The 19,173-nt window shown below is 41.8% G+C and overlaps 1 protein-coding gene across 10 annotated transcripts in view; it reads left to right on the plus strand.

The window, feature by feature from the left end:
• Positions 1 to 19,173, plus strand: part of TLE1 (TLE family member 1, transcriptional corepressor) — a 309,424-nt gene that overhangs the window by 174,796 nt on the left and 115,455 nt on the right. The window lies entirely within an intron of this gene.

Genomic DNA, 19,173 nt, shown 5'->3' on the forward strand with positions numbered 1-19,173 from the left:
AGATCTATTTCAGGTGGCAACTGAAACCAGAAAAACTGAGTAAAATATTCCCATTAGTACCAATGGGGAATTGGCGAGAATGTGGGCAAATGTGAGATTTGTTCCACATCTGGTATACAAATCCAGCAATACAGGGATTTGGGGATAGATGTCTTGATCTTAGTCTTGAATGGGATGCAAAAGCTTACTGAATTATAAACCATCTGGCATGTCAAAACAAGAATGGATTTTGGTGGGTGCTTAGTAGCTCCAATATATGCGATTGTAAAAGTATTGGGGGGGGGGGGGGGGGGGGGGAGTAGGTCCCCTGAATGTGTCAGATTTCAACCATACAGTATGGAACACACACTTTTTGAGCAAGATGACCCCAATCAGAAGGGGTCATGTTGATAAGTTTATGCAAGCATGGGAACATTGTGGGCTCTTGAGGGGACGGGGATGCCCTTGGTCAGCTAAAGTGTGGTCTTTATGGTAAAATAATGGTAGGATGGTTGATAGGATCCTCTCATTATTGTGGATATGTGTTGACATACAAAGACTGAGACTATGCTATGCGATGGGGAGGGAAGGGTGTGGGGATGAGATGCACTAACAAGTTTGTTGGGATAAGATCATATGATTGTAAATGTGAAAAATAAGAGTTAATGTTTGCTGAATAAATCTAATCAGGAATTACTAAAGGAAGAGAGGCACAAAAAGCCTGTACAACAAGAAAAGAAAAAGCAGCATATAGCTCCGGGAAACATATCCAACATTCTCTTCATATATATATATATATATATATATATATATATATATATATATATATATATATATATAGCTTTTACCCTTCACAGAAAGTTCCATGTGTGCATAGAAAAAGAAAACATCAAGGCTTTTCCAGTCAGCTGTGAAAATGCTCTGCATCAGTGCCATTGGATGAGAAGCTCTCTGCTTCAATGCAAAAAAAAAAAAAAAAAGTGTAAAATCCATATGAATTGCAATTGTGAATGTTAATATTTTATGTGAGCAGGTATATCAAGAAAAAAATAAATAGTGCCGTGGCCACTGATGGGTTCTGTATTCAGTTCTAGAGGCCATACTTTTGTACGGCTATTAAGAGGCTGTAAGTAGTTCAGAGAAGTGCTGCTAATGATACAGAGCCTGCGATATACACTACAAAAATTGTTTACAACATTCATAATAGTTTCTGTAAGAAAAGAAGGAAAGTGAGAGGAATAATAAATACATTCAAATATTAAACAGGCTTCTTTGGCTTTTTCAAGAGGGATTCATGGATAGTGGGTTGAAGATAGGTTATTCCAGGCATTTACTTCACTCCCAGTAAAGTTCTCTTATTCCTTTCTGGCCTTCCACTCTCCAGCTTCCTAACAGCTAAGGTGATGGAAACCAGTGCTGTGACAGAATGTAAGCAAATTTAGGAGAGGGCTAGAGTGGGAACATGGTTGAGAAGCTGGCCTTGTCGGAAGAGGAAGACCTGGATGTTGATTTAAATATGAACTTGTATCTGTTAAGAACAGTAGACGATGGGGTTGGACCTCCCCCCAGCTCACACATTAGTTTTTCCCGGGGTGTGTTAGCTAAGATTCCTGTTTTTTGGTTGTAACCTGTCTCCCCAAACAGAAGAGGATTCTGCATGCTGGGAGGTACATAGTGATCACTCATCTAAAGAGGAGGTACTGCAGTAATGTGATGCAGTGGAAGGGATATGTTCCATCTGGGGGCCTTGAAAAATTTTGATGTGCACAAAACTGATTGTATGTCCATTATTAACTTGTGCATCAACAGGTATAATCAATTTTGCGTGCATAAAGTTATAAAATTCAGGGATAAATGCCAAATTGATTTTTCTGTGCACATTCCTGATGTAGTACTTTAAAACTCCGGGTAAAGAGGGAGGTTATGGGCCTCCTTTTATTCACCCTACTGAAAGGCAGCCAGGACTGTAGGTTGTCAGAGTAAGATGTGCTTGGGATAGGAGGTAGAAATCCTGTAAGGAGTCCTCATCCTGCTGGTGGCCAGCCAGTACCAAAGGAGGATTGCCTGAACCCTGCAGATGGGGGTATGTTAAGTTAATTATGAAAGCATATAAAGCAAGCACTCGAGGGGAGTCACAATACAACAATAAAGCAACAGAGACCACACTGACCAAACAATTGTAAGAATCTTTGTAAATGTCAGAGGAGAGACTTGGATCGCTTTTAATAGAGAATATAGCCATAACAATACAAACTGCTAAACAAAGTAATATAATTAAGATGGTATTCTATCTGTTTGCCTCCTGTCTTCCTGAGATGTTACCAAACTGAAAACCTGCGTGATACATGAACAGTCGTAAAGAAAGCAATGAAACAACAATCTTAACAATTCACTTGTTAGCAATAGCATAGAGGGTGACACTAAACAAACAAACAAAAAAAAACTTACAGAAGATGAGACGACCACTGAAACGTAGCTGGAAGAAAATGACCACAAACGCTTGCAGTCTAAGCAACAAAGTTCATGATCTGCAAGCCCTGATGGTAGAGGCTGATTTAGATGGTGTCACTATCACGGAGACATGGTTCAATGACTCCCATGAATGGGATGCAGACATACCGGGCTGCATTCTATTTGGGAAGGATAGAGATGGTGGAAAAGGTGGAGGAGTAGCTCTATATGTGAGAAACAATATCAAAGCAACTGAAATGCAGGGGGCCTGGGGAAAGGAAGAAGTGATATGGATCACCTTGAAAAGAGAAGGCGGAACCTCTATCCACATGGATGTTGTCTGCAGACCTTCAACACAAATGGAGCAGCTTAACAAAGATCTGGTTGTAGGTGCCTAAAAGTTGGGAAAGAGAGGATATGCTGTTTCTGGGAGGTTTTAACCTACTGGATGCAGACTGGAATGTTCCATCTTTGGAATTGGATAGAAGTAGAGAGAGCGTGGATGCCTTTCTAAGTGCTCTGCTCAGACAGATGGTAGAATCCATGAGGGAAGGAGCGATGCTGGATCTGTTGCTTACAAATGGGGAAAGTGTGCCTAATATCCGAGTGGGTGCTCATCTGAGCAGTAGTGAAGTTCAAATGGCTTGGTTTGATAAAACAGCTAAAAAGGAGGGCAGCCACTCAAAACTCAGTCCTGGATTTCAAACATGCTGGCTTTAATAAAATGGGGGTATACCTGAAGAAAGAGCTGCTGGGAGGACATATGAAACATTGAAAGACAGTGGTCCAGTCTGAAAGGAGCTATAAAAATGGGTGCGGACATTTTTGTGAGGAAAGTAAATAAAAACAAACAAAAAAAGGAAACTGATATGGTTCTCCAAACAAGTGACTGAGAAAATGAAGGCAAAATAGTGATCATGAAATACAGAAATACTCGAAAGACGAGGAACACAGTAAAGAATACCGGAAGAAACTGAAAGAAGCCAAGAGAGAGACGTCTGGCAAAAGCACAAGTAGAAGAACAAATAGCTAGAAATGTAAGGATGGGAGATGAGAATTTTTTTCAGGTATATTAGTGAAAATGGAATTGTGAGACTGAAAGATGCTGTGGATCGCTATGTGGAGAGTGATGAGGAAAAAGTGAACATGCTAAACAAATGCTTCTGTTCTCTGTTCACAGAAGAAAATCATGGAGAAGGACCACAATTGGCTGGCAAAGATACATATAAGCAGTGTGTTTTTTTTTCTAGCAAAAAAGGTGCAGGTACTCAAATGCTAGGCGTCACCTTTCAGGAGTGGGGTAATTACTGAGGGACACACTCCATGATAGCCAGGCCTCCTGCAACCAGTCACAGAATCTATCACAAGACAGAATTGGTATGTAGAGCTTGAGCTCTATCATTAAAAGTTGGGATCCATGGGTCAGTTTTAGAAGGCAACGGAAAAGGTGCTGGTACTCAGTACCCCCTCAAAAAAAGCCCTGCATATAAGAATGGAGTGGATATCACACTGTTCACGGGAGAAAGCTTTTATGAACAACCAGAAAATTTGAAGGTGGACAAAGCCATGGGACCAGACGGGATCCATCCCAGGATATTGAGGAAGCTTAGAGAGGTTCTGTCGGGGTCTCTTAATTTGTTTAATACATCTTTGGAGACAGGAGAGGTTCTGCAGGATTGGAGAAGAGCAGATGTGGTCCCTCTTCACAAAAGTGGCGACATAGAAGAAGCAGCAAACTACAGGCTGGTATGCCTTACTTCAGTTATAGTTTTTCAGGATATCCACAGTGAATATGCAGGAAAGAAATTTACATATAATAGAGACAGTGTTTGTAAATCAAGTTCATGCATATTCTTTGTGGATATCCTGAAAACCTGACTGGCAAAGGGTACTCCAGGACCAGACTTGGGAAACAGTGTTCTATTGTCTGTCCCAGAAATGCCAAAGAAAGTTCATGATCACATTCATTGTTCATTTAATCATAAATTGATAATGTGTGACAGTTGGGCAGACTGGATGGACTATTCAGGTCTTTATCTGGCGTACCTTACTATGTTTTGTTTGTTGCTTTTTTTAATTTATGTCCATTTGCATTGGCTTTCAAAAGTTCATGAAACACATATTGAAGGTTCCCCAGGTGTTCAGCATAAACTGATAATCCTCTTTAAAAATATTTGCACAGTTACACACAAAGTACTTTTTACTATTTAACATTCTGCTTATAATTAACATGCATTGAAATATTATTCAAAGAAAAAGAAAGTACATCACTTTCTTCTGCACTCTTTAAATGATTGATCTTCTACCTAAGGCAGTGCATCCCAAACTTTTCCCACAACTCCATTTTAATAGGCAAAACATTCATGCGGTCCCAATCCTACCTTTGTTTTGTCTATGTATTATCCCATTCTGCCTTAGTATTAGCTGTCAGTACTGCTGCATACCCCACATTCTGTCAGACTACATAGGCAGATGATATCAGTCTCCTGGCATGATTTTTTTTTCTGCCACTGGTTGCATCCCCAAATGAGGATTTTATGACTCCCGTTTGGAGTCACAACCTACAGTTTGGCAATCCCTGCCCAAGGGTTTTTTTTTTTTTTTTCACAAGGACAAAATTTAATTTACACAAATAATGAAGCAGAAATCATTGTTCAACAAAGTGCTACAGGACCACTGCCACATTCCTAACTCTAAAAAGCCACCAGTGCCACATTCCTGAGTGGTGATTTTTTAAAAATATTATTTATTGAGATTTTTCCTTACTAAGTAGCTAAATTTAGTCACCTAAATTAACCAGGTAGTCAAATTTAGCTGGTCAGAAAGGGAATGGCTATAGGGGTATTCTGAGGGCAGGCTTTATGATTTAGCTCATTTTAAGTTGATTTTCAGTGCTAAACAGTTAAGTTTGGGTGGGAAACTATAACTGCACAATCAAAACCCCTAAATCTGTTTTAAATTTATACTGGTTCAGTTTCTGAAATTTTTTGTCGATCTTAGCCAGCCTGGTTTAGCCAGAATTTTACTAAAGGTGAAGGCTAAAATTAGTCTGTGGTCTAGTTGGTGGTTCTTTGAAAATTGACCCTTAATGAATTAGGTCATTTATCTCTTGTTTGGTATCTGAATCATTTTGATGAATAATCAAGACCATTGAACACTGGTTTTACAACATAATTTGTATAATTATTGTCCAGGATGTTAAACAAGACAAAGCTGATTTCACATTGCAGTTGCATAACCTGACTGCTGGTTGGTGGTTCTTTGAAAATTGACCCTTAGTGAATTAGGTTGTATATCTCTCTTTTGGTAACTAACCAGCTCATTTTCGAAAGTGATCGTTGACCATTTTCCAACAGATATCGGGAGATGGCTGGTGATATCGGAAAAGCGGCCAAATCGGTATAATTGAAAGCCGCTTTTTTGGCAACATCGCCGCTTTCCCGTTACGTCGCCGGCCAAAGTTCAAAGAGGCGTGTCGGCGGTGAAGTAAAGGCGGGACATGGGCGGACATGGGCGTGGCTATCAGATGGCCGGCTTTCGGCGATAATGGAAAACAAAACGGCGATAAGCAGTATATCGCTGGGTTTACTTGGTCCTTTTATTTTCATGACCAAGCCTCAAAAAGGTGCCCCAAATGACCAGATGACCACTGGAGGGAATGGGGGATGACCTCCCCATACCCCCCCAGTGGTCACCAACCCCCTCCCATACTAAAAAAATAAAACTAAAAAACTTTTGCCAGCCTGTATGCCAGCCTCAAATGCCATACCCACCTCCATGACAGCAGAATGTGTTGTATCCTCCGACAGCCTTTCCCTGGTTGCGATGTGGCTCTCGGGTGAGTGTAACAGCTTTTCTGTTAGGTGCCCTGCAGAGTCACATCAGCAATGCATTGTGGTGGGTGTAGGGTACTGGGCTCTACTCCCATGGTGCTTTTCCCCCCTGCTAACTGGGTCAGAGTGTGCCCTGTTTTGTTTCCGGTAGTCCATGAGGTAGTGGCCATTTTTGTAAGCCAGTTTTAGATCCCTTTCATGTGTTACCCACGTTAGAGAACGTTATTACCTTAAATGTGGCTGAAAGAGGGCATTGTACACCATTCTGCCAGCTCTGACCTACTGCTAATCTCAGTACCAGGGAGACTCTTTGCCAGTGGGGCACAACCTCTGATCTGCAGTTAACTGAGTAAACGTGCTTATTCAAATAAAGGACTTTTTCAAAGAGATTAGTCTTCAGGTGTCAACTGGTGTGCCAAGCTTATACAGCAGCAACAAATCCTAGAGGCCTGCGTGTATGCAGGTCACTGGAGCACTTTTAGTGGGTACCGTAGTGCACTTAAGGCAGGCGGACCCAGGCCCATCCCCCCCTACCTGTAACACTTGTGCTGGTAATGGAAGCCCTCCAAACCCCACTGTACCCACATGTAGTTGCCCCCTTCACCCCTAAGAGCTACGGTAGTGTTGTACATTTGTGGGTAGTGGATTTGGGGGGGGGGGGGTTGGGGGGGCTCAGCACCCAAAATAAGGGAGGTATGCATGTGGGAGGTTTTTCTGAAGTCCACTGCACTGACCCCTAGGGTGCCCAGCTGGTGTCCTAGCATGTCAGGGGGACCAGTGCGCTACAAATGCTGGCTCCTCCCACGACCAAATGCCTTGGATTTTGCCGGTTTGGAGATGGCCGGCATTTTTTTCCATTATCGCTGAAAAACAAACTCGGTCATCTCAGACCCGGCGAACTCCAAGGCATTTGGCCGGGCTAAACCGTATTATCGGAAAAAAAAGATGGCCGGATAATACGGTTCCGGCCAGCTGTAGCGCCGCCGCCAACAGAGGTCGCCTGCGATCTATTTGGCTGGCGACGTTCAATTATGCCCCTCCACATCATTTTCATGAATTACCAAGACCATTAAAGATTGGTTTTGCAACATATTTATAATTTTTATCCAGAATGTTAAACAAGATACAACTGATTTCACATTGCAGTTGCATAACTTTGACTGCTAGTGTCTGCTGTGTAGTTGTTTTAAATCTTGGTTCCCTGTTTTAAGAAGGCAATCGAAGTATAAAACTTAATCTGAAGGATTGTACCCTAGGCAAATGCCCAAAACTGTTGGCGTCATTTCTGAGTTACTCTAGAAATATCGGGAAATTGAAATTTTTTAGGGTATATTTATCCCTCCCAAATATGGTGGTTTACTCACCAATACCTAGGAAGAAATAAATCACCCAAGGCTGCATCAGTTAGAAATGTATTTAGATATCTTATTTCTTATCAAGTATTTGTACAATTAGCAGATTAGTGATATCTCACTGGGAGTACAGAACATTGCTACCCAAAATTACCTCTATATCCGAGACGCCAAAGAATATACATGCAACATGTACAATCAGTTGTTTATGGGGAAAACAGTACCACAGCTACACATAGGTGACCTCTGTGTCTGAGTCTCTAATGTTTTATTTACCAGCCAAAGCCAATTAATAGATATAAAAGACTCAAGGCTACTTATGAGAAAGCAATAGGATTATTTGCCAATTCAGATACAATTGATTGGTTTCTCATGAGAGAGAGAGCAGCCCTGCTTGCACAAAGGTACTGGCTGTAACTGTCTCTCTCCCTTGAAGCAGGAAGTACAATCACTTATACACTCATTAACATAACAGGTCATACATAGGCAATCTGACAACAATCCCATCTATTGGATTTTCTAATACAATGGTTAACACTGATTGGTTATGGTAATGAGTTGATTAGTATTTACTGGAAAAGCTAACAACAGACCAGCTCTTACTGGAAGACTAAGAGGCAGATGCACTAAAGCTAAATGAGCCTTTAATGACCCTCCAACGAGGAAAATTTGATCCGTTGCATGCATCAAAGGGCTTTTACCGAGGAAGCCAGCAGCTAACGAAAACGGAATGGAGATGAGCAATTAGTGTGAAAACCCCATTGAAACGACATGCACTAACCTTTTCCGATTGCCTTTACGCAGGAAAAAGGCAGGAAATCTAACGAGAGGTCTGGACCTCTCGTTAGGACAGCTCTGTGCCAGGAAAAATCATTAAGTGAAAAAATAAACAAACTTTGAGCCAATCCCAGCGCATTAGCAGAGCTAAAAGCGCTGTGATTGGTCCAAAGGACGTCAGAAAACACATAAAAAACAAAATAAAAAAAGGATCGGGAGGGGGCAAGGGCGCTCATCAGGAGCGTCCTGTACGGACGGCCTTGCCCCCCCCCCCCCCCAAAAAAAGCAAAATGCTAGCTGCCCCGGTCCCCCTCCCTTCCTGTTCCTGTGTTCTGCAGAGCTAACTCCGCCTCCCGTCATTCTTTCGCCCCGTGCCCCGCCCCCGCTGCCCCCCCTGAGGTCGACTACGCCGCTCCCCCCCTCCACCGAGACCCCCCTCCCTATTAACGACCCGAGCAGCGCCTCTCACCTCTTTCAGAAGCGCTGCACGGGCAGGAAGATCTATTGTGTTGGTTGTAGTCTCCATGACGTCTCTTCTTCCCTGGCCTAGGCCCCGCCTCCTTCTGACGTAAGTAACCTACGTCAGAAGGAGGCGGGGCCTGGGCCAAGGAAGAAGAGACGTCATGGAGACTCTACAACCAACACAATAGATCTTCCTGCCCGTGCAGCGCTTCTGAAAGAGGTGAGAGGCGCTGCTCGGGTCGTTAATAGGGAGGGGGGTCTCGGTGGAGGGGGGGAGCGGCGTAGTCGACCTCAGGGGGGGCAGCGGGGGCGGGGCACGGGGCGAAAGAATGACGGGAGGCGGAGTTAGCTCTGCAGAACACAGGAACAGGAAGGGAGGGGGACCGGGGCAGCTAGCATTTTGCTTTTTTTGGGGGGGGGGGAGCGGCGGAAAGTGGGGAGCAGCGGGGGGGGGGGGGGCAAGGCCGTCCATACAGGACGCTCCTGATGAGCGCCCTTGCCCCCTCCCGATCCTTTGTTTTTGGATTTTGCTGACCGGGTAGCCACGTGTATGTGTTGTGGCTTTTTTTTTTGTTTGTTTTTACGTTTGCAGCATGCGCAGAGCAGCCAGCAAAACGCTTGGCTGCTCTGCGCATGATTTAGGGGCCGATTACCGATGTGTATTGTGATTCTTTGATACATTGTACGTTTGAATACCGATCTGAGCATGTGTGACTTTTTTTTTTGGTGCATTCTTCGTTTTTTAAAAATCGTTAGGGACTTTAACGATTTTGATTTTTTTACGTTTGGTTGCTGCATCTGCCTCTAAGTCATCTTCCTGAGGAGTTAACTTGTTCAATTTTTCACCAAAACATCTGTGACCACCATGTTGCTAAACAATGTTACTCTGTTTTTCCACCTACGCCCGTTCCTCTTTCTGCTGCATGAATGTCACAACAGATCATGAGTTCTGCAGCCACACTTGAAGTTCAGGTTAGAGTCATGGGCCTGTAAGATTTTCTCTCATTTTAGATCCTGAACCAAAGGTCCCCCAAAACAACTCCTCCATTGCACAGAAATAAGCTTTCAAAACCATATTCTGGTCAATTTCCAAAGCGAATGTTACAAGTAGTCGTTCTTTGTATAGTGATCTTGAGGAATGACTCCAGAAGCTCAGTTAGATTTAGACTAGTCTCATCCTTTCTCTGTACACCCATTGAGTCAATATGAGCTTGACAATGATACGTATTACACTTGCACTGTAGGTGGTAATTACTCTAATGGGATTTTTCAAAACCTGTCTCTTGTACTTGTGCACAAGTTCAAGAGGAGCAATTGCTGATTAAGGGACATTTAAGAGCAGGACTTTTTTTGAGGGGGTACTTGGGGGTACTGAGTACCGGCACCTTTTCCATTGTCTGCTACAATTGACCCATGGACCCCAAGTTTTAATGAAAGAGCTCAGGCACTAATTCTGTCTTGTCATAGATTCTGTGACTGGTTGCAGTGGGCCTGGCTACTGTGGGACGGGTCCCTCAGTGATCACCACACCTTCAGGGTGGCCCAGCATTTGAATACCGGCACCTTTTTAAGTCTTAACGTACTCATTATTGTTTCATTTTCTAGATATTCCATTATTCTGTGTAAGTACAGCTTATCCTTAGGGGTGAGTTGACTTCCTGAAGATTCCCCACTTTAGCTTCAACTCCTTCAACTTAGTAGTATGTTGAATCAGCTCATGGGAGTGACTTGCTGTGGTTCCAGCTGAATTAGAAAGTTCATCCCTAAACTTTAACCACAGAAACTATTGTAGCATTTAGTCTGTAAAGTCTATATGGCATCCCAAGGTCACAGCTGCTACACCAGAAGCACTACCCTCACCTACCGTCTTTACTTACAATTTGCTGCCTTGGTAGTTCACCATTCTGACTGGTCACAATATCATGTGGAGACGAAACTGCCAGTGGAGAGCCCTCTAATGAGGACAAGGAGGAGAAGCTTCTCCTCTGGAGACTGGCTTCTAGGTTGCTGATTCACCGATCCTTGCTTGGGGATAAGGAAAGCCCTGCTCTCACTGCCACCAGAACTACCTCCCTGTGGCATAGATGATTACCTACTCAAGGAACAGCAGGGGCACTAAAGCCAACTAATGTTATCTGCCGTAGTGCTGGAGTTTGTTGTAGAGTCAAAAAGAGCATAACAAACACCTCCCTTCTTTTTCTTCCCCATTCCAACAGAGCTGCAAGGATGCACCGTGGTAAGCAGGGGTGGCCTGACAGTGATCTGGACCCCCGGGCAGAAAGGGCCATTGCTCCTGCAGCCACCCACCTTTGTTTCCAGTACCCCCCTGCACACTACAGCCCCTGGGCCTACCTTGAAGAGCACTGTATTCTAGTGACCTTTTCGGGGGGGGGGGGGCAGGAAAGAACCTCACTCCTGCCTGCTACTGCTTCTCTACTCGACGTTACCACTTCTTCTTAATGGCTGCTGAGACATCCTATGAGTCTCGGCAGCCATTTTGAAGACACAGCAGTGCCAGAAAGAACAGTGCAGCAGGCAGGAAAGAGTGGGGTTCTTTCCTGTCCCAGAAGAGGCTATTTACCCACTATTGTTGGGATATCTGAGGTTTTTTTCTTCCATTTTTGCAAATTGTCTTAGTGAATCTATTAGGTACACTGTTGGTTGAGTGGACTGTTTTGGGCCATTTTCTGTAGTATTTCATGTGTGATATACCACAGCCAATATTGATTGACTATAACTCCATTAATTCAAATCCTACCCAAGAACTAGAGATCCATGCAAGATGTTTGCTGTTCAAGTAGGATATGTTTTGTTTTGTAAAATTTGATGTGGCCATGTGTTTTAAGTTAATGTCCAAGTATTGTGGGAGTTCAGTTGGTATTGTTCCATGAGCTCCAATTCCAATTAGTGTTAATATTTTTTTTTCCTAAGCCTTTCACTTCAATTTCTAAATAATGATGTTTTGCTAATTTTTCCAGCTGTTTCATCTATTCTGCTATTTCCAGGTGTTGCCACATCTATGCATTTTTCCTTTCTATGACTGTGATGTCAGGAGTGTTGTATTCCAAGTGCTTGCCTGTTTATATTTTCATGTCTCACAAGTTCTTGACACGCTCATTTTCTATACTATTTCAGTGGTATGATTTCAATAGTTCTTTGCTATAGTAAAGCCAAACGTTTGCAGAGATTCCAGTGGATAAATGTAGCTACTTGTTCATTGCATTGTTTGTCAGTTTGAGTATTTTGCTATAGGCACTAATTAAATGATTTTCGTTTGGTTTTGCATAATCGGCATTTGATGTCATTTGAATTTTTTTCTGTCTTAACATTTATAAATGTGTGTGAAATATTTGTTCTTGAGCGGCTAAGATAATTTCTTCAGTTTAAGTGATCCAGTTTTCAGCCATTGCCATGATAGATGTTTCACATTTTCTGTCAGCATCTTTTGTGTACTGTATTGGCCATGCAGTGGCTTGATTTTCCATTTTCTGAGCCTGTATTTTTTTCATGCTTTTTTTTATATTCTATTTTCAATTTTGATGTTTTAAGCCATTTTTCTTTGCAGACTTCAATTAATATATTTGTAATAGCCATTCAGACTGTACTTTTTCTTCCAGTTTGCTTGCTTGAACTGGAATCTGTCTTTGATTCTTCATATGTATAATCAGTCAGTTTGTGGGTATAGGGTATGATTTATTGTCAATTTCCTGGTTCTTTGATCAAGTTTATCTAAATCAGCTTGTGTCCAGTCTGCAGTTCAGCAGCTAACTGATGACTGGAATTGTCCAAGTTTTAATGACTTTAATTACATTACCTCTACTCAATGTTGACTTTCCAACTTTGATATTTGAATTGTGTTTAATATAGTATAGTTTATTGTTTTCATCTGGTTATGTAGCATATCTGAGGCTTCTAATAATCCTAGAAACTTGTATCCTTTTTCTGGTGCCAGTCGTTTGAGACTTCAATTCATTATCTGTAAACTAATGATCTTTTACTCCACTCCACATTTCTTGTTGTCCCCAGTGAAGACTGGGGGGGGGGGGGGGGGGGGATCCCCTTTGACATCAGCAGCTCTTCTAGAAACTAATTTACTAAAGCTCTTTTTCCATTCCATGAGAATGTTAAAATGCCTTTGTATTTCTCCAACCACACCTTGAATATTGTATGCAATCCTGGTCACCACATCTCAAAGATATAGCAGAATTAGAAAAGGTAAAATCAAAGGTGACAAATGATAAAGGGGATGGGATGACTTCCCTATAAGGACAGACTAAAGAGACTAGGGCTGTTCAGCTTACAGAAGCAACGGCTGAGGGGAGATATGATAGAGGTGTGTAAAATACTGAGTGGAGTGGGTAAAATACTGAGTGGAGTGGAACAGGTAGATGTGAATTGCTTGTTTACCCTTTCCAAAAATACTATGACTAGGGGGCATGCAATGAAGCTTCTAGATAGTGTTTAAAATAAGCCATAGAAAATATTTCTTCACTCAACATATAATTAAACTCTGGAATTCGTTGCCAAAGAATCTGGTAGAAGCAGTTAGCTTAGCAGGGTTTGAAAAATGTTTGGATAATTTCCTAAAAAAAGGTCCATAAGCTATTATTAAGCTGCTTATTTCTAGGATAAGCAGCAAAAAATCTGTTTTATTCTTTTGGGATCTAGTCAGATACTTGTGACCTGGATTGGCCACTGTTGGAAACAGGATACTGGGCTTGAAAGACCTTCAGTCTGTCCCAGTATGGCAACAGTTACTGTATATCATTTTTCTGTGTATATTGGCAAATTTTTAGTAATTCATTCCCTTAAGGTATCACAGCACATCACTACCAGAAGACAGCAGTCTCCATTCCCAAAGTATGGTGTCAGCTGTATGACATCACCTTTGATAGGTGAAGCAAAAAGCCATTTGCCTCTTTGTTTCACACATCATCATGGCCTGGATCCCCACCAGTCTCCTCTCCTCTCTTTCTCTAGGCTTCAACCAGTTTCTCTTTTCTCTCTCTCTCTCTCTCTCGAAATTAATGGGCCAGAGAGGTGTACTTCAATTTATTCTCCTCACCTTGCTGACTGCAGTTGCCAAGGAAACTGTGGGTTTCCTACTTCCCAAGTGTGGTTGAGCTCTCTATAAGCTTGAGACACCCACTGCAGGTCATTTGTACTGGTCTCAGGGTTTCAAATCTTGCTAAAGCCAAATAGCGGTGGAAAAGTAGGAAATGTACTGATTTCAACAGAGCATTGAGAGGTGTGCAATCCCAGGATTTGTTGAACCCTGCCATAGTTTTATTTACGTGCTTGTTAGTAGAATCATCGCCAGTACAAATGGTAGGGTTGATAGTGCGTTTAGAGAGTTGCACTGGGACAGAAATTTCACATATATCCAACTGTACCTGCTAAGATCCATTCCATCATCACCCAAACCCACAACTAATCTCCTCCGTCCCCACCTGTACCTGTAGGAGTGAACACTATTATTTACTTGCTCACAGCCCTATGTTTCCTTCCAACCCCAACAGCCTCCCATGGTTTTTTGAATGTTCCAAGCCTCAGTCTGGTGTTCAACTGCCTCTCTGTATATTTCAAGCCTCATTCTAGTCACTAGAGATTTTGACTATACTCCTGTGGGAATCCCGTGGCAACTTGCTTCATACTCACAGGAATCCTGCAAGTTCCATGGGATTCCCGCAATCCCCATTCCTGTGCAGATCTCTGAGTTTTCTTGGAGTACCCATTGTTTGATCTTGATTTCAACCATCTCTTTTCCATTTACCACCAGATTTGTCTTCCAGGAGTCCATCAAGATTCTTAGAAATTCTGAAATTTTGCACACGCCAAAAATTTCTAGATGTTTGTGGTCCAACTGTGGGGAAGTGAATCAAATGCTTTTTTGTGGTCAACCCAAGCCATGAAAAAGTTTATTTCCTTTTTGAGTTTTCCAAAATCTCATCAACCAGCAATTGGCCTTTTGTCCTTCTTGAATTTTTGCAAGCTACCTTTGTTCTGTTGGGCAAAGTTTTCCCTCATATAGGTATATATTATGATTCTAGTGAACAGTTTGAAAGTGGTAATAGGCAAGATATTGGCCTGTAGTTATGGATATGCAATTTATTATTGTGGAATCCCACCTAGTTGTGATGGCAGTCTAGTTTGGAAATAAAACAATATAATTGATGTTTGAATGATAGCGGATATTTTCCTATATATTAACTACAATATATTTTTCTATTTTTTTTATTGATTTGTGTTTTCTTTTTAGTATTTGAAAATAAAACAAAATTAAGGGCCCTGGTTATTAAGCCATTCTGTAGGCGCGCTAACTTTTTAGTGTGCACTTAAAAATAGCACGCGCTAAAAAGTTAGCACGTCTACAACATGTCTTAGTAAACAAGGCCCTAAGTTGAGTGTGAAAAAAAACCCAATGTTTAAAATGTATTCCAGTGATGGGAAGGGGGTGTGGGCCGCCTTGTTTTTCTAGCATGCCATTTTACATTCTGATGTGTTGGGTAGGGTTCTCTCAGGAACTCAAAAACTAACTTGCATCATATCCCTATGTTTGTTTTATATGAGATTTTTGTACATTGTAACACTTTATATTTATAATTTAATTATAAACAACTTGGTTAATATTATTAGGCAGTATATCAAATAAACTTGACACTTGGGTAAGAAAAGGAGATCCAGGACTAAGACTAAAGAGGAAGTTGCAGAAAAGAGGAACAGACGTGGTTGCTTGGAAAAATCTGAACTCGTGTTGTTCAAATGTTTGTTTTTAAACCTTGTGTAATGAAAAATAACAGTGTAAGAGCACACCTCAATTGTCTCCAAGTGTAGTTTGACTGTAAGGTTTTGTGATGGGGTGCCTGGTTACTTAACTGCATAATATTCAGTGTTGTAATTTTCACACGGCTATTCCCAAGTGCTATGATTTAGGGGAAGGGGGCCTTAGAAATATCCATTAAGGATAAATGAGCTGTCATGAGCTCTCAGGTCATACCTTTGACATACATCCTTTATTGTGTAGCTTGGAAAGTGGGACTCCCAGCTGGGGAAGCAGAATGGCAGCTAAGAGAATCCTTTGATGTAATAGTGATTATATTCACATTAAAGGGACTGCCTGCCTTCTCACTCTGCACCCAGGAGTGGGTTTTCCTTTCACATTGCTGCTGATGGTTTTGAGGTCCAAGTTCTGTTGGCAGCAAAGTTGCTTTGAAATCCCAAATTGCCTGTTATATTGCCTTGATGCAGCTTGGTAACAATGACAGGAAGTAATGCTCCATTAAACCTTCTTTTTTTTTTTCTCAAGAATTATTTGATGAAAAGGAATCTGTATGAATAAATATTAGTGTTGAGCCACTGGAGAGAAATTACAGTTTAGGTTTCAAGTGGAAAACAGTTTAGATGAATCAAGATAATTTTGCAATGTAGGTGCCGAGCATGAAAGTGAGCATTTTTCCCAATTAAATATCCATTACAAAATTTATCAAAAATAGTTCTAAAATGTATTGGTTAGCTAACTAATGTGAAAAAAAGGATGGGTTAGCCATGCATGGACTAGAAATATTACACTGATTTACAAGATAAAATAGGAAATGGGTAAGTTGAGGCATTAAATGTCTTCCAAAATCAAAGAGCATCTAGTAGTAGAACAGAAAGAAGCATTATTCTGAGGGTTGGAGGAGAATTCAGATGAACATTGAAAAGAGGAATGATTTACAGTGGGGGAAATAAGTATTTGATCCCTTGCTGATTTTGTAAGTTTGCCCACTGACAAAGACATGAGCAGCCCATAATTGAAGGGTAGGTTATTGGTAACAGTGAGAGATAGCACATCACAAATTAAATCCGGAAAATCACATTGTGGAAAGTATATGAATTTATTTGCATTCTGCAGAGGGAAATAAGTATTTGATCCCCCACCAACCAGTAAGAGATCTGGCCCCTACAGACCAGGTAGATGCTCCAAATCAACTCGTTACCTGCATGACAGACAGCTGTCGGCAATGGTCACCTGTATGAAAGACACCTGTCCACAGACTCAGTGAATCAGTCAGACTCTAACCTCTACAAAATGGCCAAGAGCAAGGAGCTGTCTAAGGATGTCAGGGACAAGATCATACACCTGCACAAGGCTGGAATGGGCTACAAAACCATCAGTAAGACGCTGGGCGAGAAGGAGACAACTGTTGGTGCCATAGTAAGAAAATGGAAGAAGTGCAAAATGACTGTCAATCGACAAAGATCTGGGGCTCCACGCAAAATCTCACCTCGTGGGGTATCCTTGATCATGAGGAAGGTTAGAAATCAGCCTACAACTACAAGGGGGGAACTTGTCAATGATCTCAAGGCAGCTGGGACCACTGTCACCACGAAAACCATTGGTAACACATTACGACATAACGGATTGCAATCCTGCAGTGCCCGCAAGGTCCCCCTGCTCCGGAAGGCACATGTGACGGCCCGTCTGAAGTTTGCCAGTGAACACCTGGATGATGCCGAGAGTGATTGGGAGAAGGTGCTGTGGTCAGATGAGACAAAAATTGAGCTCTTTGGCATGAACTCAACTCGCCGTGTTTGGAGGAAGAGAAATGCTGCCTATGACCCAAAGAACACCGTCCCCACTGTCAAGCATGGAGGTGGAAATGTTATGTTTTGGGGGTGTTTCTCTGCTAAGGGCACAGGACTACTTCACCGCATCAATGGGAGAATGGATGGGGCCATGTACCGTACAATTCTGAGTGACAACCTCCTTCCCTCCGCCAGGGCCTTAAAAATGGGTCGTGGCTGGGTCTTCCAGCACGACAATGACCCAAAACATACAGCCAAGGCAACAAAGGAGTGGCTCAGGAAGAAGCACATTAGGGTCATGGAGTGGCCTAGCCAGTCACCAGACCTTAATCCCATTGAAAACTTATGGAGGGAGCTGAAGCTGCGAGTTGCCAAGCGACAGCCCAGAACTCTTAATGATCTGCAAAGAGGAGTGGACCAAAATTCCTCCTGACATGTGTGCAAACCTCATCATCAACTACAGAAGACGTCTGACCGCTGTGCTTGCCAACAAGGGTTTTGCCACCAAGTATTAGGTCTTGTTTGCCAGAGGGATTAAATACTTATTTCCCTCTGCAGAATGCAAATAAATTCATATACTTTCCACAATGTGATTTTCCGGATTTAATTTGTGATGTGCTATCTCTCACTGTTACCAATAACCTACCCTTCAATTATGGGCTGCTCATGTCTTTGTCAGTGGGCAAACTTACAAAATCAGCAAGGGATCAAATACTTATTTCCCCCACTGTATGTCTTAAAGCTAAAGCTTAGTCCTTCCAATGTTAGTTCACTTATGTAGTAATAGGGACAGACCTCTGTAAGCTAAAGGTGATAACCTCTTACTGGACTAACCTATTACATCTGTTACTAGTCTTCTATAATTAATTTATTACAATACCACCTATAGCTTGTTGATTTGACCATTATTTCTAATATAGATCAGTTTTGAGCACTGTTGGTTTTATTTGATTAGCTGATACCTTTGTGTGGGTAGCTGAAGTAGTTAGGTACAGTAGACATTCTCCTTTTACCATAGGACTTTTGTCTAAAGGGGGTGTTCTCAACCCAGTGCTCGGGACATTCCATGACTGGTTTGGTGTATCCTGAGGACTGAAATGAAAACCCCTGCTCTAAAGGCCTCATGTACTAAAATGCATGATCACTTAATACATATTAATCCACATCACACATAATAAATAGGCCCCATTGAGAAAGAGGTTTATATTTAACATGCTTTCAATTTTAATTAATGTGTTAATATGCATTGTGTTAGTAAAATGAGGCCCTAAATTCATAACTGAGACAATGAAGGAGGATGCAGTAACTTGCCTAAAGTCATAAGGAACCTTAGTAGAATTTGAACCTCAGCTTCCCTGGTTCAGTCCGCTGCTTATACAGTTAGCAGCTACTCCTCTCATTCAAGCTTATACCCCTTTCTTCTACTAGTGAAATTTGTAAAATTTGTCACTTTTTTAGAAGAACTGAAAAAGGTCAATATAAAATAGAAAAAATCCAATCAATCCCTTTGTGCATATGTTCTAGAGCTTCAGCTTGTGCCCAATACTTATTTTGATATTCTTTTTTTTCCTCCTCACTACTTGCAGTATGCCTGGGTGGCAATAATACCATTTTTCATCCTGAATGTTAGAGGGGTCAGTAGGGCCTATATGGCTCACCACAATAGTTGACTTCCCTTCAAATATAGGCTAATCTCTCCTAATTGTTTAGTTTACCTAAGGAACAGAAGACTGCTGGAAAGAGGCAAACCA

Source organism: Microcaecilia unicolor, chromosome 2 (genome assembly GCF_901765095.1).
Source record: "Microcaecilia unicolor chromosome 2, aMicUni1.1, whole genome shotgun sequence".
NCBI lineage: Eukaryota > Metazoa > Chordata > Amphibia > Gymnophiona > Siphonopidae > Microcaecilia > Microcaecilia unicolor.